The sequence below is a fragment of the Dipodomys ordii genome, unplaced genomic scaffold, assembly GCF_000151885.1.
Source record: "Dipodomys ordii isolate 6190 unplaced genomic scaffold, Dord_2.0 Scaffold5, whole genome shotgun sequence".
In the NCBI taxonomy this organism is placed as follows: domain Eukaryota; kingdom Metazoa; phylum Chordata; class Mammalia; order Rodentia; family Heteromyidae; genus Dipodomys; species Dipodomys ordii.
The window spans coordinates 23,357,721-23,379,741 of NW_012267221.1; the positions used below are offsets into that span (position 1 = coordinate 23,357,721).

A 22,021-nucleotide genomic window follows, 5' to 3' on the forward strand; every position below is an offset into this window, starting at 1 on the left:
AGCTTTTAAGGTGAGATTTGAAGAGCTGGGATGAATCAAGAACTCGGAGGGAGCCAGGGCCTGGAGCTGGGGCAGCACCAACATTTCCAGCTGGGGATGTAATGGAGAAAGAAGGCCAAGGGGATTGGGGTGGGGAGGGTTCCACTGAGCTAGATGCAATGACAGAGGAGGCTCCGAGGAAATGGGTAGGAAAATGAAGGCTGTGTGTGGATGTGTGGTAGAGCCCTGGCAGCTTCTTTGGAGGAGGAAGAGGGTGAGAAGAGAGTAATTTGGAAGAGAAAAGCTATGCTCAAGAGTCATTGTTCAAGCAGTAAAAGAACATTTTTTAATTCTGTGTGAGTGTGTGTGTGTGTGTGTGTGATGTGTTGTTCTTTATTCAATAAATCATCTGCACATTTACTGTTGTTCATAAAGAACTTCAAGAAGAAAGGAAACTAGGTGCTCATGGCACATTGGGATGGTTGCTGGCAGATAACTCATTATGTAAAATTTTGCTATGATTTGCTTAGGGGAAAACATTAACACTGGAATAATTAGATACATAACTTATATGAGAATTTCTAAGTCCCTCTGAGGATTCCTAAACCTGTATTAGTCTATTATGTATCTAGGGAAACTGAGGCTGGGCATCTGGCAAGAAACAAGATGTAACTATAGAACCTTAGTGAAGTCCTTCTTGAGCTGGTGAAATTGTTTTTCTTTTCTTTAGTTTTTTCTCCCTCCCTCCCTCCCTCCCTCCCTCTTCCTTCCTTCCTTCCTTCCTTCCTTCCTTCCTTCTTTCTTTCTTTCTTTCTTTCTTTCTTTCTTTCTTTCTTTCTTTCTTTCTTTCTTTCTTTCTTTTTCTTTTTCTTTCTTTCCTTTCTCCCATCAGGCCTGTGGGTTGAACTCTGGGTCTGAGTGCTGTCCCTGAAGTTTTGTGCTGAAAGCTAGAACTTTACCACTTGAGCCACAGCTCCACTTTCAACATTTTTAAAAAAAATATTTTAGTGGAAATAAGAGTCTCATGGATTTTCCTGCCTAGGCCGGCTTTGAACCACCATCCTCAGATCTCAGCCTCCTGAACAGCTAGAACCACAGAAATGAGCTGCCCTGTACACGACTCTATTTTGTTTATTTATTTATTTTTAATTGAGGATTGAAGGCAGGGCCTCACTGCTCTCCTATGTGAGCCCCCCCCACCCCCCTCCTTATGTTAGTTTTTTTTTAATAGCAGTTTCTGTGGTTCATTTAAGCACAAATAAAAGGTGCATGTGAGCCATCTATTCATTTTCTTCACTGCGCAGCCTGGCCTTGGGACTGGTGATTCTGATGGCCAGCGGGGCAGCGCTTTCCACGATGGCCTTTCGGTTCTTGCAGGAAACGTGGGCGATCTCAGCGCAGTAAGACTTGTTGCACATGAGCAGCGCTTCCAGCTCCTTGATGTTGTGGATCAGGAACCTCCGGAATCCGCTGGGCAGCAGGTGCTTTGTTTTCTTATTGCTCCTATACCAATGTTGGACATCAAGATCTGGCCCTCGAATCTCTCCACACCCTCTTGTCAATGCCCCTGGGGTTCTGCCAGCCATGTGGAATCTTGACATATCGGTTGGACTGCTGGCGGATGAACTTCTTGGTGCTCTTTTTGACGCTCTTGGGCTTCACCAGCGGTCTGAGGGCGCCACGATGCCGCGAGCAGGAGGAGAGGGCAGCGTCCGGAGGCAGCGCCGAGGAAGAGGAAGGGACTAGTTTGTTTTTGAGATAGAGTCTTGTGCTAATTTTCCTTGGGGTTTCTTGGATATAGCTCTCCTACCTCCATAGCTGGGACCACAGACATATACCACTTCCCCCAGCATGGAAATTATCTCTGAGACTGGTCTTAAGTCACAGTTTAAATGTCTTTAAGCCAGTTAAGCAATTAAGAACACCCTCTGGGTTTTCTCCATTCCTTCCTTCCTTCCAGCTCTACTTAAAGTGTATTAAATGGCATGGATGGTGGCACAGTTGGCAAACCAACCTTTCCCCAAGAAGAACTTTATCTTTTTTTCTTTCTAGAACTTTCTGATTAAATAACCTATTGGACTAGTGTCTTGCAAGGTGCCACAAGCAAGGTGGTTTTCCTCTAGACCCAATAGCAAGATGTCAGCAGGGTTCATTGCTTCTGAGGAGTATGAGAGGAGCATTCTCTTGTCTCTCTCCAAGTTTCTGATGGGTGCTGGAAATTTCTGCTCTTCTTTCTTTGGCTAGAAAAAGCACTCTATCTTCTTTACAGGGCCCTGTGTATATAGCAGATTTCCCCTTTTCTTAGAGACAGGTCATATTGGGTTAGAGCCTATTCTAGTGACTTAATTTCAATGCTAAAAAAGTCTATCATCCCGCTTCCAACATAGTTCCATCTTGAGATGGGGGTTAGGATTTCAATATAGAACTTGGGCTTGATCTAATTCAACCCATAAGAAGTCTAGGCACTTCTGAAAACTAGAAGGAGAAGGGCAGGACAGAGGTAGATGTGCTATGGCCCCTGACCTTACAGCTTCATACCTTAGTGAGGGAGGTGGATCATTATGTAAATGAAGGCAAATGAAGGAAGAGAACTTATTGGTCAACTGAGGCCTCAATGAGACTGAGGGATTGAGCAGCTCAAAACAGTGTATTCTGAGGAGAAGCTGCAATGGCCTAGGCTTTTTGGGAAACTCACTGTATTAGCAGACCCAAGGGAAGTGCTGTCCCTGGTCCTCTTGGAAGCTGTCCCAGTGAGTGCTCAGCAGAGGGGAGGAGCTTTAGTACTTCCAAGGGGAAGGGGGGGGGCGTCTCTAGCTTCAGGACAGGTACTTCCTCAGGAATCCATGGGGCCAGGGACCATGGAGTAAGTTTCCAAAGTAACCCCCACAGTCCTACAGTCCCAGGGATACTTCTTCTACTGCTCTTCTAGTTTCTAACCTCAATCTTTTCTGCTTGAGATGACCCCTTTCTGTCCTGCCCCCTGCACTAGTGGAGAAACTCCTATGGAAGAACAGCACATTCTTGATTGAGATCATACCTCTACAGAGTCCAATAACATGGGAAAGACCATTTAAGTCCATCCTGGAAGGGAAGAAAAGGAGTGAGAAGTAGAAAGAAGAGAAAGAAAGGAATGAAATAAGGAAGGCAGGAAGGGGAGAGAGGGAGGAAGGGAAGGAGATAAGGAAGGAAAGAAGGAAGGAAGACAGGAAGGAAGAAAGGGACAGGTAAGAAGGATTAAAGGAAAAAGAGATGGAGGAAAAGAAGGAAGAGAAGGGGACAGGGAGGAAGGAAGGGAAAGAAAGAAGGGGGAAAGAGGGAAGAAGGAGGGAAGGGAGGGGAGAAGAATAGAGGAATCTCTAGGGGGAAAGGAGGAGAAGCAGCAATTCTCTGTTGGCTGTAACTCTTCTCCCTCAACCCCTGCCTCACATCCATTGTCAGAGGTACAAGCTGACCTTCAGTAAACCCCTTCCCTGTTCCCCACTTCTGGGAGAGAATGCAGATGTTGGCATATCACAGAAGAACCTCTGGCCTGGCTCCATCCACCTTTCAAACTTGGCTGGCACTCTACTTCAGAGAACTATTTTTTGTTCTGAAAATAAGCTGTACTGTTCCACACCAGAATCATGTAAATGTTCTTTTCTCTACTTCACCTTCCAGGCTTCCAAACCAGCTTCTCATGCAAATCTGTCATATCTTCACAAAAGCTTTTCTAGTAGTCCTGGGGTTGGAGGCATGGCTCAGTTGATAGAGCTCTAGCCTATGAGTGAAAGTGGCAGGTACAGAGTCCTAGACCGAAAATTAAAAATAAATTAAAAAAAAGTGGGGCATAGGTGACTCACACCTGAAAATCCTGGGCTGAGATCTAAGGATCAGGGTTCAAGGCTAGCCTGGGCAGTAAAATCCATGTGACTCATCTCCAATAAACTACTCAGAAAAAACTGGAAGTAGCACTGTGACTCAAGTGAGAGTGCTAGCTTTGAGCACAAGGAGGCCAAGGAACAGCACAGAGGCCCAGAGTTCAAGCTCCAAGACTAACAACAACAACAAAAGGTGATAGTCACGCCTCCCCCTCCACTTCATCTGCCCAGTCTTGTTGCTTCTCCTCATACTACACGATCATTACATATTTTTCCTCTATCTCCCCCATGACACTGGGACCTGCTAGACCCCAGTGCTCTGTATTCTTCATCTCAGAGGCCTACAGCCCAGCACCTAGCTTCTACATGACCTTGCTGCTAGACTTTTGCTAGGTGAACAACCAAGACAAGAGGAGGCAGAGGAAAGCAGAGCATCTCTGTTCTTAACTCCTAGAGTTGAATAATGGTGGAGGAATAGGGTTAGCCAATAGGCACCAGCCCAAGAACTGGGGATGTGGGAAGGAAGGCTATAGTCTGTCCTCAAGGAGCCCTTAATTTGGGTGGTATTGGCGGTGATGTAAGTGGGCAGTGACAAGTGTAAGGACATCGAATCTTTGCAAACAGCAGTGTGGGAGGAGGGGCCATCACCCCATACCCCCACCCCTATCCTGGGCCCGCAGGACTGGAGGGACCTTGAGCATCAGGTTAATGAACTGGTAATGAACAAGGTCACCTTGCTGAGCAAGGGTGATGAAAGGCTCATGGAGAAACAATCTGAAAGGAAACCAGTGCTGTTTGATTTGTAGAGAAAAATCTTTCAAAACACTGATCAATTTATCATTTTATGAGGAGAAAGTTCATAACTTCATTAGGGAAATTTGCTTCTTCTATACCTACCAACCCTGGAATTCCTTTTTTTAAAACAAAAAACCCCCAAACATTTATTTATTCATTTGGTAGACCCAGGGTTTCAACTCAGGGTTCTGTGGTTACTAAGTTGGTGCTCTACCACTTTTCAGCTACACGTCTGGCTCTTGTTTTTTTGTTTTTGTTTTTATGGCCAGTCTAGGCTTGAACTGTGGGGCACTTTCTCTGAAGTGTTTTACTCAAGGCCAGTGGTATTCTACCACTTGAACCACAGCTCCATTTCTGGCTTTTTTGGATAGTTAATTGAAGATAGGAGTCTTACAGACTTTTTGCCCATGCTGGCTTTGAATCTCAATTCTTACATCTCAGCCTCCTGAGTAACTAGGATTATAGGTCTGAGCCACTGGCTATTTTAGGCTATTTTAGGCTTTGTGCCTGAGGTCAGTATCAGATTATGATCTTTCTACCACCACCTCTGAAGAACTGGGATTATAAGTGTGAACCACCATGTCTGGCTCATTCAGGTTTTTATCAATGAAGCAAAGGAGGGAGAAAGACAAAGATTTCCAATCCAGTCTTCTGTTCTTATTCCAACCTAGGTACTATATCCCCAGTGTTTCAGAGACTCTGGAAACAGTCTCCTACTCTACAATAAAGGCCCCAGTTCTTCCTGGAGAGGTGGCACCCCAAGAGCTCATACCACAAGGCATTTCCTCTAGAAGGACTGGAGGCTCCATGGGTTTTGAAGGGTTCTCTTTTCGGAGTCTGTTTTGCTTGTCTATAATTTTTTCTGACACTCTGAGAAGAAATGTACCAAACAGATATATAAAATATAATGACCTCACCAGGCACCAGTGGCTCACGCCTATAATCCTAGCTATTCAGGAGGCCAAGATCTGAGGATCGCAGTTCAAAGCCAGCCAGGGCAAGAAAATCTGTGAGACTCTTATCTCCAATTAACCACTAGAAAATTGGAAGTGGCACCATGGCTCAAGAGGTAGAGCACTAGGGGGTTGGGAATGTGGCTCGGTGGTAGAGTGCTTGCCTTGCATGCATGAGGCCCTGAGTTTGATTCCTCAGCACCACATAAGCAAAAAGAAAAATAAAGCTGGAAGTGGCACTGTGGCTCAAGTGGTAGAGCGCTAGCCTTGAAGGACAGTGTCCAGGCCCAGAGTTCAGGCCCCACGACCAGACCAAAAAAAAAAAAAAAAGAGGTAGAACACTAGCCTTGAGCTGAAGAGCTGAGGGAAAGCGCCCAGACCCAGAGTTCAAGCCTCATGACTGACAAAAAAAAAAAAAAATAGACCTCAAAAGGGTTGGGGTGGGGCCGAGGGGAAAAGGGTAGATAAATGAAGAGGAGAAGAGGAGAGAATACAGTCAAGAACCCAGTGTATATCCTATAAAATACAAGAAAAGTGAGGGAAGGGGTTGAGTAGGGGAGGGATGGGTAAGAATGTTTAAAGTGATGGCATTGATGAAGATATATTCTTATTATATTATATATATATATGATATTATATATCATTAACTGCTTTGCCAAATAGCAACTCCTTTGTATAACTAAAGATAGATAGATAGATAGAAAGAAAGAGAGAAAGAAAGAAAGAATAAAAGAAATAGTGTCCTTATTTTCCCATTCTCCACGGGACTGATATCAAGATATACCTTTTCCCTTAAAGGATGTACATATGAGTGTGATTGATATGAGAAAAATTAAATGTCTAACACCATCCAGTCTCAGCCTTTCTTTCTTTCTTTTTTTCTTTCTTTCTTTCTTTCTTTCTCCTTCTTTCCATCTTTCTTTTTCCTTTTTTTTTTTTTTAAGCAGTGCCCTTTTCAAAACAAGGGGAGATTCAGTGCAGTTCCTGTGCCACAGTGATCCAGTAGTGTCACATCACTATGGCAATTCCTGCCCAGGGCAGGAATGCAGAGCAGCTGTAATTGTGCAACGCCTTATTGCTGGTGCATGTCAATCACAACCTATGAATTGAGAAAAATTTGCTCTGTTCATTCTGTTAAATGATGTATCCAATTAAACCTGTTAGAATTCATGATCTTCAGTCAAGGTTAAATGAAAGTAGTTACTCCTGTCAGCTAGGTGATTAAATGCTGCCTACATCAGGCACATTTATGTGCAAAATTAAAATTTTGGTATAAAGCATGAATCTTTATGCATGCCAGTTAATTATCTGCGGTTCCTCCACTTATTAAATGCCCACTGCATTTCTTCTTAATCACAAGCTTCCTTTCAAAACTTATTTCATACTTCACATTACACCACATTTCAATGTTTAAATGAAATGCCTTACCAATGAAAACTTCCTCTTTTAGAGGGCTTGGCTGAAAATAATCACCATTAACATTTCTCATTATTATGTACAGCATTTCTCCAAGCCAGGTTAACTAATGCATTTTGGAAGCCATTTCCTGCTCAGCTTGGACCAAGGCTTGTTTTCAACCTGTTTCAGCTTCCTGCGTGTCCCATTATTTCAATCACTGCAGGCTCTCCATGTGCAATGATTCTTGCTGATGGTAAGGTATTGTTTCTTTTTCCTTCCTGCTTACCTTGGGTAAATACAAAATGAGTACAAATGCATGAATGAAGTGATTTCCTACTGCCCATCAAGAATGCAGGGGGAAAAATAGATGGGTAAAAATAACAAAATAAGACAAAGACAGGTATGTCAGGTCTCAGTCATACACCAGTGTCACCTCATGAGTTGGATTTTAAAATGATCGAGAAACCAAGGCTGAAATCGGAGGATTGCAGTTCAAAGCCAGCTCAGGCAGACAAATCTGTGAAATTCTTATCTTCAATTAACTAGAAAAATGTCAGAAATGGAAGTATGGCTCAAGTGGTAGAGCACCAGCTTTGAGCAGAAAAAGCCAAATGAGAGGATGAGGGCATGAGTTCAAGCTCTAATACTAGGGGAGACAAAAGTGATTAAGAAGTACAAAACAGAATACCACATTCATGGTGAGCAAATTTGGTACTGTGAGAGAGGTATGATGCCACAAAAACTCCAGCAAATTCTTCTCTAGAAGCACCTCATACTACAGAATCAACCTTTTCTTACCATTGTTTTGCTAAGAAAAACTCAACACTTCTGTAGAATTTTAAAAAATGCATTCAACATTTCCCTACCAAAGTTATTTCAGACAGTCATTTCTTTCCTTAGAAGGTAGGTGATAACTGTATAAAAATTTAAACTTCACTTGGGTGCCGGTGGTTCACACCTGTAATCCTAGCTACTCAGGAGGCTGAGATCTGAGGATCGTGGTTCAAAGCCAGCCGGGGCATGAAAGTCCATGAAACACTTGTCTCCAATAAACCACCAGAAAACTGGAAGTGGTGCTGAAGCTCAAGTGGTAGAGTGCTTGCCTTGAGCTGAAGAGCGCAGGGACAGCACCCAAGCCCAGAGTTCAAGCCCCACAATCAACCAAAAATAAAATAAGATAAAATAAATTTTAAACTTCAAAAATAAATTCCTACTATTGAACTGATTTGGAATAAATAATACCTACAGAACTAATGTTATTGAAACAAATTTCCATCCTCTTGAATTCTCTGTGTCATTTATATTTTATGGCTTCACACGCTTGTGCGCGCGCGCACACACACACACACACAGAGTCTTTTATAACCACAAAGCATTCAGGAACTCCAAGGAAAGTATCTCTTAAGATTAAAGGTTTAGCTTCTCAATTTAGTTGTTGCAACTATTTCAGTAAAAATACTTCCCACATTAGAAAGTTATAAAATATTCCCCTTAAATGAACTTGATTTCCATAAAAATGGAAAAAGATTTATTAACAAATGAAATGGAAAAAAAATTCATGGAATAATCTCAATGAATCAGCTCATGGTTGGTGACAGAGAGCAGTCAACTATGTGGGAATATGTTAGAAATTCATTTTCACCACAATAGGTGCCCTTAGACCCAGCCCATGTCAACAAAGATGCCCTGCTTTCCTTCTTAATGTTATAGCCTTCATATATACCAACACTCAAATGTCAACTTACTTTTGAAAAAGCTAGGAACTCTCACATGAGTAGGTTGAAGAAATGATGAAACTTGAACTCACCAAGTATAGGCCTTTCCATTTGTTGCAAAGACCAGACTCACATGGGTAAGGGTAGAGAGTGTAGTCTTGGGGATGGAGAGTGAGGCACTGTTTGCCACAGAGGTGGTTCTAGAAGCTTCAGGGTGCAAATCTCATGCCTTTGAAGAGTCTATGACACTTACCTATCCCTCAGAGAGGTATAAAGTTAAATGATGTCTTCCTACACAGTTATGCCCTTTGATTGGAATCCTAGCTCCCTCTCCTCACTGTCTCCTTAACAACAGCTGCTCCAATCCCTTAGTCCTGCCCTCCTAACTCTACCCAAAGTCAAATCTCAGCTGTGTTCAGAAAAAAGTGGGATGGAACATGGATTGGAGTTAGGGATGAGGCAGGCCTGTGATATTGTAGACACCTACATATAAAGGCTTTTAGAACAGAAGAGAGACATCTGATCTACAAAGAGGTGAAGAAGCTCGCTGCCATATGCTCCAGCCACAATGTGTTCTGCCCAAGCATACGACGTAAGTACTGTGTAAGAAACTGTGGTGTTCAAACCAATGAAGATTTCCTTCCTTACCACTTGAAAAGGAAAGCAAGAAGTTGCTGAATTTTGAAGCAAAAATACAAGTATTGTTTTTTCTTATTACACAAAAACCTACTGACAGCAGTGATTCAGATGTTTCCTGTAAAATCTGCTGTGGGAAAGTTCATTGGAGATCCATGTAGACTGAACAGTTTACTAATGGTTTACAGGAAAATGCATCACAGGGAGGAAGAAACATAAACAGAATTTTGCCCTGGTGCCATTCACCTGCACTGACCACTGTGGAGACAATCTCCAACATTGCCTAAAGTGACCTTAAAGTATGCTGGGAAATAAGGAGAGGAGAGAGAAAGAGAGAGAGACAGAGAGAGACAGAGAAAGAGAGAGAGACAGAGAGAGACAGAGACAGAGACAGAGAGACAGAGAGAATGCTGTGAGAGATTTGCCACATGGAAGACTCATTGAGACATGTGTCAATGTGCAGGTGAGATCATGTAAGAAATGATCCTGGGGCTGGGAAGGTGGCTCAGTGGTAGAGTGCTTGTCTTGCATGCACGAGGCCCTGGGTTTGATTCCTCAGCACCACATAAGCAAAAAAAGCCAGAAGTGGTGCTGTGGTTCAAGTGGTAGAGTGCTAGCCTTGAGTTGAAGAGCTGAGGGACAGTGCCCAGGCCCAGAGTTCAGGCCCCATGATGGACAAAAAAAAGAAAAAGAAAAGAAAAAGAATAATCTTAAGATTCCTGCTAAAATAAATGTTTACCAGGGAAGAGAATCATTAGGACAGTGTCATTCATTATTCTCAATAACTGAGGGTTACAGGAATGACCAGTTCTGCTCAATGAAGTACCCCGTTTTCAGATGCCCCCTCACAGACCACCAGAGACCACGATCAATGCAAACAGCAAAGAGTCGTTTATTGCAAGCTCAAACTTGGTCCTCCGTGCACTCGGTAACTGGTGATGCTAAGAGGCCCCGAGCATAGAATCAGCACAGTTTTTATAGTATTAAACAAACAACTTTAAGGAACTTTTACGTAAGAAATTACATGATTGGTTAACATTTAAAGCAAGCTAAGCTGGGCAAATATGATTGATTGACCTTTACAGAAAAATATCCTTGGTCCATAGCTTGACCACAAACGGTTATGAGTCACACCTGGACCAACAGTATGCATGGCATGTTTCGCCCTGGGCTCTGAAGAACCGGTTGGTCAGAACATTATATAGTTTTAACTGAAACTCTTAGCCCTAGGTCACTCAGGGGCAAAGTCACTCGGGGGCAAACACCTGCCTTAAGCAGACGCCATCTATAGCTCCAAAAATTGTTTGTGCATGGCTTTCTGTCATAAAATCCTGGCATTGGGGCTAAAGCGGGCCACGAGTTAAGTCGCAGAACTGAGATGGGGTCTTAAGTAAAATGGAGTTGCTTAGGTTTCTCATTCAATATAGTGGTTTTTACAAGTCCAGACCATATGAAAGATCTCTGAAGCTACCTGACTTCAAACACATCCAAGACCTGGTCCTACCTTCTCCAAACATCATCACTCTGCTGTCCTTGTATGCCTGTCTGCATCCTTCTGCATCCAGAAAGCCCATTGCAGAATTCAGTGGTAACATAGCTCAGGAAAACATCTTAGATGGTGGAAGCATTTTTTCTGCCATGATTCAGGATGAGATATTTTCATTTCCTTTTCAATCAATCTCTAGGCAGAATTTCCAGATTCCTGTGTTCATGTCCATTCCCTTTTACTAAGCTACGTGATCCCCGTGGCTCTTTTGATCACGTTTTTCCCAGTAGAGACTCATCACATGAGAACTTTTAGATGTGCCAGGGTTGTTTCTGAGGTCCTCCAAATGTCTGTAATTACTGGATTTTTTTTTTCATCAGCTTGGGTGCTGCAAAGACATTCACATCTCTAGATTTGGCACCCACAGACAAGTTTTCCTGTTGTTTAATTTCTATTGTGGATCCATAGTTGGACTGTTTTTAAGGATCTCCAATGTTTGAGAGATTTAAGAAAATGTCATTTCTATCTGTCACCTTGAAAAGGCCTGTGGTGGTGAATGGTATGTGTGAGCTTGGATTTATATGATGCCCAGGTGGTTTGGGTTTGGGTTTTGTTTTTGCAACGTGTGTGTCCTGGTACTAGGACTTGTACTCAGGGCCTCACACTCTTGCTAGGCTTTTTTGCTTAAGGGTAGTGCACTACCACTTGATCCACAACTTTACTTCCAGCATTTGCTGTTTAAGATGAGAGACTTATGGACTTTTTTTGGCCTACGCTGGCTTTGAATTATGATCCTCAGGACTCAGCCTCCTGAGTAGCTACAATTAACAGATGTGAACCACTAGTGCCTAGCTGGCTTTCTTCCTTCCTTTTTTTTTTTTGTCAAACACTAATCTAGATATTGTTGTGAAGGCATTTTGTAGATGTGATTAACCTTTAGAATCAATTAGCTTTAAGTAAGGGAGATTACTGTAAATAGTATCTCTGGACCTCATCCAATCAACCAAAGGCTTTAAGAGCAAAAATGGGTTTCCAAGAGAGGCAGCAATTTGCTTCAGGACTGGAACACAGAGATCCTGTTTGAATTTCCAAGCTACTGACCTGCCCTGTAGATTGCAAACTCACAAAGGCATCAATTTTCCTCATATCCTAAACTGAGGCCCTCCTCTACAGATGTTGGACTTTCCAGCCCTATCACATGGAAATTATATAAAATGAAAAAAAATCACTTCATAAATAACAACAGCATCAGAACAGAAATGTAAGGGATGAGGACTTGGCTTCTTAGGGTACATGTAATGGTGGTGGTGTGGAGGGGGAATGTGTTCAGTTGGAAGGAATCTTTGATGTGCCCTTTGGTGGGAGAGAGGCCTGGGGGGTCCTCGAGTTTGGTCTCCAGCAAGTGTCACCTGGGAATGTGGAGGGTTGGCTCAATTCAGCTCAATTCAAGGCTGGCTTTGGTGTTAGGCAGCAGGACTGTCACTGTATCCTTATGTGCTTTTTGGCTATACTGTATACAACTGCTTTTTACTAGATGATGTTGGATGGTTCTTTAAAGGGCTCTGATTGGGAGTGGACCGAATGGTTATCCACACATCCCATTCTTGTTCCAAAGTGGTGTGTTAAGTAGGTGGTGCTTTGCTGGGTTTTCTGGAAGACTAGAGGTGGGGGGAGAGACAATGTGTGCCACAGGCAGACTTAAATAAGGTGTGAAGATGAAGCAGCAGCGGCAGAAGGGTGAAGAAGAAATTACCTGAGTTAATTCTGACAGTCTCTTTTCCTGTGGCCCTGTGCGTACGCTATGGATTAGATGACTGGAAAGTGACATCGTTCCTGAAGCCTTTCTTTCTTTCTTTCCATTAAAAAAAAATCATTTAGAAACAGGAACAATTTTCTGTTCAAATGGTCACTGTCCCCAAGTGGCTTAAAAACTCTCAGTGGGAAGGCCAATAGCCCTCTCAGAGGCAGAGTGCCTCTGTCTGTGAGAAATCTTCCCCTCCGGGCATGCTTTTCTGGCTGGCTTGATCACTCGCTTTGCAACGTGGAGATGTAACGTAGCTTGAAATCAACCGTGTGTTTAGCGCTGCGTTGTCAGCCCACCTGGTGACAGATTGGGCTGTTTTGTGGCCCTGCTGCTTTCCCCAGGTCACACAATACCATGGCAAGTAGAAGGACTGGGTTCAATTTAATCAAAGGCTTTTGATTGTACAAAGCTTCGAGCCCTGTTCCAACAGGGAGGCCTCTTCTGGGATGGGGGAAGAAAGGTTTGGTGTGTAGCCCAACACTGCTTTAAAGCTCCACGCAGAGACTGATTCTCCTAAATCTGCTGGAGAGGACATCAGCGGACCATGGCCCTGTGGATGATGTACAGCGCCATGGCAGGGAATGGGAGGAAGGGCCACTGCCTCCTTTCAGAGAGCTGCCATCCATCCAGAGCAGGGGGCATGGCACCTCAGGACCGGTACCCAGGCTGGCAGAAATGAGCTGGCATATTCGTTCACATTGTATTTGAGGGAGATAGATGCAGAGGCCTGCTGTGGCAGCAGGGCAATCCGTGCTGACAGTCTCCTTGACCTAAACTCAGAAAGGGAGCACAGACAATAGGTAGCGCCCTCTTTTCCTACTTAAAAGAGAAATGGGCATATTTCTTACTTTTCCATTTCTGGGGTGCAAATAGGACGGCTTATGTAATGTTTCCAGAATAAAAGTGTTAGAAGCCAGGCACTGGTGGCTCATACCTATAACCCTAGCTTCTCAGGAGGCTGAGATCTGAGGAATATAGTTCAAAGCCAGTCAGGGCAGGGGTGTCCATGAGATTATCTCCAATTAACCAGCAAAAAAGAGCCAGAAGTAGAGGTGTTGCTCAAATGGTAGAGCACCATCTTTGAGTGAAGAATCTAAGTATAGTACCCAGGCCCTAAGTTCAAGCTCCATTACTGTCAAAAGAAAAAAAATCTGTTTTTAGACTTTTAATTTAAATGAATAAATAAATGACATGAATCATACACACACACACACACACACACACACACACACACACATATTTATTTAAAAGAAATTAGGCCCAACATTCCCCATAAGGTTTTTGTGATTGTGCATCCAATGTATACAATTCAGTATGGGAACTGTCACATATTAAAAACATATGTGGAGAAAATATTTTAAAAAAAGAATATGAGATTTGGTGAAAATATGCCTTTTGGAATTAGTTGTTGTGATAAGAGAGAGCCAGTTGATAGAGCACAAGAGAAATGCTAAATATGCATGGTGACAAACGGTGAAAAATTAAAGATTGTAACTAACATTAATTACGTTCTAGGAAGATGAATAGGCTGCTCATCATTAATGAGAACACACACTTTTGTCTAAGTTTCACATCCACCTGTGATGAATGTGCTAACGGGGATAAAATACATCATAGCAACATTTGAATTAACAGCGCACTAATAGATTGACATATGAGCATGAATAGAGCATTTAATCATATAAACTATACCACACCCAAGAGCAAATTTTTATGTTGCCTACATCACATCCAAGTGAGTATAGAAAACATGAGAGTCTACTTTAAATCCTATATTTAGGGTACTGTTCATGTTGTTTAGTGTCCTAGAAAGAATTGTTTTCTTATTACATTGTGAATAAAAGATTCAATCTCATTTATGAAATAAAAACATCCAAATAATATGTTGCTCAAGATACCACATTAGATCTAATCTTCCTTTCTTTACTTTTCCTTCCTTCCTTCCTCCCTTTCTTCCTCTCTCTCTGTCTCTCTCTCTCTCCTTCTTTCTTTCTTTCTCTCTCTCTCCCTTTCCTGTCCTGTCCTTTCCTTTCTTTTCTTTCCTTTTTTTTTTGGTCGGTCATGGGGCTTGAACTCTGGGCCTGAGCACTGTCCCTCAGCTCTTCAGCTCAAAGTTAGCCCTCTACCTCTTGAGCTACAGTGCCACTTCCAGTTTTCTGGTAGTTAATTGGAAATAAGAGTCTCCCGGACTCTCCTGCCCGGGCTGGCTTTGAACTGAGGTCCTCAGATCTCAGCCTCCTGAGTAGCTAAGATTACAGGTGTGAGCCACCGGCACCTGGCTCCTTTTCTTTTCTTCTTTTTCTTTTCTTTTCTTTTTTTCTGCCAGTACTAGGGGCTTCAACTCATGGTTTCACTTTCACTCTTGCTTGGCCTTTTTATTCAAGGTTGGTGCTCTACCACTGAGCTACACTTCCACTTCCAGCTTTTTGATAGTTAATTGGAGACTCTCACAGATTTTTTTTTTCTGGGTTGGCTTTGAAATCCTCATCCTCCTGAGTAGCTAGAATTACAGGCATGAACCACTAACACTCAGCATTAGATCTAATGTTTCAGCTTGGATTCACAGTAGTATGTATGGCCAATGAAATGTTATTTATTAAATCTCAAGTATAAACTATACTGGGGTAAGGTCAGATAGATACTTTCATTGATAATCTGCTTTTATGTCTGTAGCAGTAGACTGTTACCACATAAATGAGACAGTACTGCACTATTTTGATGGATGTTGGATTCCTAATATAACAAGTAATATTATTTAAGGCTGTACCTACTGTGATTAAGTATTCTTAGAAGAGAGCAATTATGCATATATGACAACAATGGGGATAAAGTATGTTCGTGATCCAGATTCATTCCTGTTAAAAATATATGTGCTGTGTAGTATTTTCAATTAATCCCAAGGTCATATTTAAATCACTGTTGTCCTGAGACTTAAGAGTTGGCTATTAGAACTACCTGATGGTTTAACAGTTGTAGCTCAAAAGTCTTTTGAAAGATATCATCATCCATCCATCATCTCCTCATCATCACTGAGCTTCTGACAGTGCCAGGTACAAAGCAGTGCTCAGCTAGGTATATGGATCCAGAGGACAAGGTTCTAGTGTTCAAGGAGCAAAAGGACTAGTAAGGAGATAGATGTACCAGCATGTGAGCTACAGGCTTAAGCTGTAGGCCTGTAAACACACAAGCCTACACACACAGGTAGTAACTGCTATGTGGGAACTTGTGAATTGTCCAAAGTTGGGCCAGGAAGAAGGCAATTATTTTCTGAGACAACTTCCATATAGGTGGGATGGTGTGGATTCTATCTCTTGTATCCTTTACAGCACAATGACTTGGAGCAAGTGACTTAACTCCTTCGAGACTCAGTTTTCTCAACTGTAAAATTGGAATTATAGTAGCGCTGAGTTACTAGGTTATTTTGAGGATAAAATAAAAGGACTCGATAGTACTATAAGATAGTCAATATATTGATAATGTTTGTTATAATCAAATTCTATTGAGTGGGGATACTTTTTGCCTGCTGTAGTTGATGATAAAAACAGAGAGGATGGATACTTTGGTGTGGCCACTTAGAACTTAGTAGGAGAGCTAGGCAATGAACTAGTGAATAAATGCCTTTACAAGTTCATTTCAGAGTGGTGAATGTCATAAAGCAGAAGTCAGGGGAGAGTGTGGGGAAAGGGCAGAGAGTGTTGGAGCTTCAGTGGTCAGAAGAGGCTCCTTCCAGGCAAGGAGCTATGGGGTTGCCTGTATGGAGGCAGAGGACATCAGCAGAGGGCCCTCAAAGGAGAATAGTGCAGGACACAACACCTACTGCTTCCTTGTGGAATTGAATGGTATCACTCATCTCACACAAGTACGGGTTGTTTTGTGCACAAAAATGCCATGTTATCCAGATAGCTCCATTGGTTTTTTGGGCAGGTGTAAAAATGACTTTAGAAGTGTGCATGCTACTTCTTGATCAATATTAAATACAAGGCATACTGACAGCCACCTGCTCCTCCCCTTCAGAGAAGGGAGGGGGAGGGATTAGTTGAACTTCCTAAGCTCTTCCCAGAGCTGTGAGTGGTGACTCAGTGCGGTGCAAGCAGGACTGTGCTCAGCACTCAGAACTCGTCTCCACCGGGGGAGAGGCAGGAACACATTGCTCACCCACTTATCCTTTCTCCTTCCTGAGTAGATGAATTTACACTCATGGCTGGCTGGGTTTTTCTCTGCTCCACTGCTTGTTCAGGATAAAAACTTGCAAAAGGATTAGAGGTTTCCTTTCTTCTTTGATTCTTCTCTGGCTACTATGCTTATAAGGGACACATACAGGCTCCTTGTTAGGATATCCCATTCTACTCCTCCATTCAGTGCTTTCCCCTGCTTATAATCATACCCGCAGCTACTTCTTAAAACAATGAATTATGAGCATATGGAGAAATGTGAATCTACTAATAGAGCAATGAAAGTCCTCTAACAAGAGATCTGATGAGGGTCAAGTACAATAGCTCACATCTGCAATCCTAGCTACTCAGGAGGTGGAGACTAGAAAGATCTAGTTTGAGGCCACCCCTAGCAAAAAGTTAGCCTCAGTTCAACAGTTAAGTATGGTGGCAGGTGCCTGAGGTTCTAACTACATGGGAGGAATAAGTAGGAATATATGTTTTAGGCTGGTACCAGGTAAAAACACAAAATACTATCTTAAAAATGAAAAGAAGGAAGGGAGGAAGGAAGGGAGGGAGGAAGGAAGGAAGGAAGGAAGGAAGGAAGGAAGGAAGGAAGGAAGGAAGGAAGGAAGGAAGGAAGGAAGGAAGGGAGAGGAACAATTTGGGCATTAACTGCGCTAAGTAAGGACAGGAAGAAAACTGACACTAGTTGAACATCTATCATATGGTAGCCCACATGCTAGCTATTTATATAAACTATTGTTTTTAATTTTTGCAACATCTTTTTCTTGGGGGAGGTCCGGTCGTGGGGCCTGAACTCTAGGCCTGGGCGCTGTCCCTCAGCTCTTCAGCTCAAGGCTAGAGCTCTACCACTTGAGCCACAGTGCCACTTCGGCTTTTTTCTTTTTGCTTATGTGGTTCTGAGGAATCGAACCCAGGGCCTCATGCATGCAAGGCAAGCGCTCTACCACTGAGCCACCTTCCCAGCCCCTTTTGCAACATCTTATAAAGTATTAATCCCCTATTTTCTATGAGCAAACAGAGGCATAGTAAAATAATCATCAGCAATGGAAGCCCTAATTTTATTTGTCTGATGGTTACATATGAACTCTTCCTAGGATACCACATTATTACTAGAGTGGTTACCCCTTCCCTTCCTGGTTGTTCAAGCCTGAGACTTCTATGGCCACCTTGCTTAAAATGTCACTTCCTTCAATTTGACACTCCAAACCCACTTGCTGCATTTGTCTCCTCAGTGCTTATGACTATGAAACATACTACATAGGCAATTTATTCTTCATTGTTCTTCTCATGGCTGAGACAGTGCTGGTTTTTAGTGGACATGAATGAGATAAATTGCAGTGGTCATGTGGGCAGGACCTGTTGTGGGACTAAATGTGAGACTGTGAGAAAGAACTCCAAAGTGAGATTCCCTTTTTGAGCTGAGCAACTGTAATCTAGTTTTTGTGAATGGCAAGTTTATTAGGTATTCCTTTTTCATAGGGGAATCAATAGTTGAGTTTTACCCATCTTAGCTGAAGATGTTCCATAAGCATGTAAGCAACTGTAATACAAGGTATACTTAGAATATAAAGGTTAGAACTCAGAGAAAAGTTCTTCAAGTAACTAGCAAAGAGCCAGAAGTGTGGCTCAAGTGAGAGAGTATCAGCCTTGAGCAAAAAAAGACAAATGGCAGTGCCAGGCCCTGAGTTCAAGCCCCAGCACCTACACACATAAAAAGTAAGTTTGTGCATCATTAATATATGGATCATATTTGAAGATGAGGCTTTTGAAATCACTAAAGGAGAAACTGTAGCCATAGGAAAGATTTCTGGAGCACTCATCACATGGGGATTTTGTTTAGGGAAAAGTAGATGGTTCAGGAGAGAGGATCTTGTTTGGAGAATGAGGCTGTTGAGGCCAGCAGGATAGGACAGACATAAGCAGGATGGACACTTTGTGGGCAAAGACAGGCATAGAGAAAAGCTTGTGGAATGGCATGTGGAGAGCTGAAATGGCTTTCGCCAGATTGCATCTATATTTCTTTATGAAATATATGACAAGGACTGCTGCTGAGAGTTGGGTGGGAGGGTATGTTGGAGGTTTGAGGATTGAGGAGAAAGTACCTAATCATCATCTTGGGAGTAAGCTAATGAATTTACTAGGGAAGTTTAGTTGTCAGATAGTGTTGAGTGCTCACTGAAGAGTTTTGGTCATAAATTTGAAATGAGTCCTGATAGGATCATTGTGTGATTTTTCTTCAGCATCATTCAGCTGCTTAGGTAGAGGGGTATAGGAAGCAGCTAGTTGAGTTTTGAAGGAAAATGGGGAGCAGAGGGAGAAATGGGGAGTTGCTTAGTATCATGCAAGATACTAAGTTCTAGGACTCTACTGCATCACAACATGTCTAGTGTAAACATCACTACATTGCACAAGAGCATTTGTTAGGAGAGTAGCTCCCAGTTAAGTATTCTTAGCACCATACTGTTTGTTTTTAAAGACATCAGATAGGTTCCATCTTGAAGGATTGACCCCCCACCCTATTGTTCCAGGCCCCTACAGACTCCAGGCAAAGTCCCAGGTATGGTTGAACTCATTTGAAGTCAGGCAGGGCAATCCACCTAAGCCCAGCTGTAAACATCCCATTGTGGGCCCAACTGAAATGCCCCCACCTTCCTTGACCTAGTGGCTTTTTCATTAACCTCTGCCTCCTTCCTTGGACCTCCTATAAAAACCCAGCTCCTGTCCCAACTTGCGGGTACAACCTCCAAACCCTTGGGAAGGTCTATGTCCCTCTCTGTTCCTCAATAAACAGTCCTTGCTTGTTGATGATCGAGTCCGGCCTATTCCTTTTCCATGCTCCTCCATTTTCCTAATACATATCATAACAAATAATATTAGATTTGGACGCAGAGCTTAGAGTAACTTCATAGACAAATACATAGCTCTGTATATATATATATATATATATATATACATATGCTAAAATAAGAACAAAAGCAAATATATACATAAATGGATTAGAAAAATCAAGCTTTGGAAAGCAGAAGAAGGAATTAATTTGGGTAAACAGACTTCATAAATCAGGAAACAGAAGAAAATGTAGGATAGAAATCACAGTATATTGAAAAGATAGGAGGAAGAGAAACACTGAGATAGAAAAATTATGAGCTGGGCTGGGAAGGTGGCTCAGTGGTAGAGTGCTTGCCTTGCATGCATGAGGCCCTGGGTTCGATTCCTCAGCACCACATAAGCAGAAAAAAAAAGCCGGAAGTGGCACTGTGGCTCAAGTGGTAGAGCGCTAGCCTTGAGCTGAAGAGCTGAGGGACAGCGCCCAGGCCCAGAGTTCAGGCCCCACAATTGGACCCCCCCCCCAAAAAAAGAAAAATTATGAGCTACTTAAAAAATGTAGCTGATGTCAGTGGCTCACATCTGTAATCCTAGCTACTCACCAGGCTGAACTCTGAGGATTGTAGTTCAAAGATAGCCTATGCAGCAAAGTATGTGGAACTCTCATCTCAAATTCACCACCAAAAAACTGGAAGTGAAGCTGCAGCTCATGTGGTAGAATGCCAGCCTTGTACAAAAGTGCTCAGGAACAGAGTGAGCCCAGGCCCTGAGTTCAAGTTCCAGTACCAGCAAAAAATAAATAAATAGAAATAAAAGATGTATTATGGGTTGGTTTACTCCAAGTCTCCATGCTGGACATGGCCACCATCTATCCACCACTCATGGCCATAAGATCACAAAAAATTTGTGTGTGGTCACTCTGCAACAATTTCCCTGTGTGTAGTCTCCAGTGTTCTGAACTTGTTAAAGCTTCCTGGAGCCTGGGGGTCCTTGAAGTAAAGGTTAATGGTGGCCTTAAGGGAGTGGTTCCCCTGTGTATTTGTTCCTGTGTATTGTTCTGTGGATACTTTCAAGTGCTTTCCTCCACTTCAATAATTGTGGGAACATCTAATTACATTGTTCCTTTTTAAAAAATTCCCTGCCCAACAGGGTTTCTGCTTGTGCTCTGAACCCTGACTGGGAAAGTATACACTTCTCTAATCGGTTGCAGACAACAGACCATCAGGATGGGTACCTGAGAGGACTCAGGATTTCTGCTTATCTCCAAGCCAGTAATGATTCCATTGCTAATAAAAGGTAAGATATTAATAATCCATGGAATGCAATCGCATAACAATTAGCTCCCTCCTGTGGGAGGAGGAAGGGAACTCTCTCCCTCTAATTAGCTTCCCTCCTGGAAGGACTTGCTTCAGGAAAGAAAGGAATCTGGAAACAGACTGACTGCCTTGGTAATGTTCAGGCTGGAATTCTGCCTTGCAAATGTTATCTGATGCAGAACTTAAGAAATGGCCCAGGACTTAAAATTCTCCGCTCAAATCATAGTCAGTGGTTGAGTCCTAAAAGATCTTTTTTTCAGCTGGTAAATAGCTTTGTGGTGGTGGGGAGGAGTGTACTGGGGTTTGAATTCAGAGCCTGGTACCATCCTTCAGTTTTTCTTGCACAAGGCTGGCACTGTACCACTTGAGCCTTAGTTCCACATCTGGCTTTTGGGGGGTTAATTGGAAATAAGAGTCTTTTTTTTTTTTTGGGTCCGGTCATGGGGCCTGAACTCTGGGCCTGGGCGCTGTCCCTCAGCTCTTCAGCTCAAGGCTAGCACACTACCACTGGAGCCATAGCACCACTTCTGGCTTTTTTTTTTCTGCTTATGTGGTGCTGAGGAATCGAACCCAGGGCCTCACGCATGCAAGACAAGCACTCTTACCACTGAGCCACTTTCTCAGCCCAGGAAATAAGAGTCTTATGGATGCCTCTGCGTGGACTGGCTTCAAACTGTGACCCTCAGATCTCAGCCTCCTGGGTAGCTAGGATTACAAGAGTGAGCTAGAGGAATTAATAAGGAATTTGAATTCGAATCCTTAGTCAGGTTTCCTATGGACACCTAGACATTGACTGGAAAATGACCCTCATGATAAGAGTAATAGGACCATTTCAAACATTTAATAGGACATTCAATGCCTTATATTAATACCTTAAAATTAATTCATATATTAATTAGCATATTAATCAATAATATATTAAATAAATATAATAATACATGAATTAATATGGTAAACTCATACCAGGAAACACCTCTTCAGACACAGATTATGCCCTGGTTGAAGAGATGCAATCCATAGGCCAGAGACAGTTGCTGTGCAAGGATTAGCTATTTCCTCATCCTCTCCCCCATTATGT

General features: G+C 42.6%; 1 pseudogene; it reads right to left on the reverse strand.

Annotated features, from left to right (window-relative positions):
- Positions 1–1,259: 1,259 nt before the first annotated feature.
- LOC105994026 lies at positions 1,260–10,907 on the reverse strand (annotated as a pseudogene).
- Between the last annotated feature and the right edge of the window lie 11,114 nt (positions 10,908–22,021).